Source organism: Octodon degus, unplaced genomic scaffold (assembly GCF_000260255.1).
Source record: "Octodon degus isolate 3935 unplaced genomic scaffold, OctDeg1.0 scaffold00002, whole genome shotgun sequence".
NCBI lineage: Eukaryota > Metazoa > Chordata > Mammalia > Rodentia > Octodontidae > Octodon > Octodon degus.
Window position 1 is genome coordinate 27,686,799 of NW_004524578.1, and position 1,017 is coordinate 27,687,815.

The following is a 1,017-nucleotide window of genomic DNA, read 5'->3' on the forward strand; positions in this document are numbered from 1 at the left end:
AAAAAAAAAAAAAAAGATGAAAGCAGAGGACTTTGCTGATGTGGATGACACTGGGAACACTGTGTCTCCATGGACAAGCAGAATTCTTAAGTCTACTCCAGGAGGCTGGCAGTGGAGCTGGTGGTAGCAGCCAGAGTACTGCTTTGGAGCCCTAACTAGGCAAACAACAGCAAAAACACTCTTCACTCCAAATCATCATTAAGGGGCCGGGGAGATGGCTCAGTAGGATAAGTGCTTCCCTGGTAAGTGCAAGGGCCTGTGTTCAATCCCTGGTTCTGCAAAAAACAAACAAACAAAAATCATTAAGCTAAATGTGTGTTTTTATTTATTTATTTATTTATTTTTGGTGGAACCAGCGTTTGAACTCATACCCTTGTGCTTGCCAGGAAAGAACTTATTCCACTGAGCCATCTCCCCAGCCCCAAGCTAAATGTGTTAATAGGAGGAAAATTCAGCCAGGTATAGTTGCACATCCTTGTAATTCCAGCACTCAGGGAAGCTGAGGCAGGGGGAGCCCAGCTTCAAGCCTACCCTGGACAATTTAAGAAATTTAGGGGAAGACCTTTGCTTCCAAATTCAAAATGAAAATAAAATTGTTTTTGCTTTTTTGATTTTCATGAGGAGGGATTCTCTTTTTTTAAAAAAAGTTTTTGGAGACAAGGTCTCCCTACCCACTGAGCCACCCCCACACACACCCCGGCCTCTCAAAACAAAAATTTTAAGAAGGACTGGAGATGTAGCTCAAAGGTCCTGAGTAAATCCCTAGCATAAAAAAAAAAGAAAAAAAGAAAAGAAAAGGGACTGGGGAGATGGCTCAGCAGAATAAATCCTTGCCTGGTAAACTCAAGGTCCTGAGTTTGATCCTTGGTACCACCAAAAATAGAAAGAAAAATGAAAGCATTTTCTAGGGCATCTGAAGGAGGAAGACCTCAGTTCTAGGCTAGCCTGAGCTACATAGTAAAACTGTCTCAAAAACAAGAGAAATTTTCAGGTAAACTCAAACAAGTATGAAAAAAG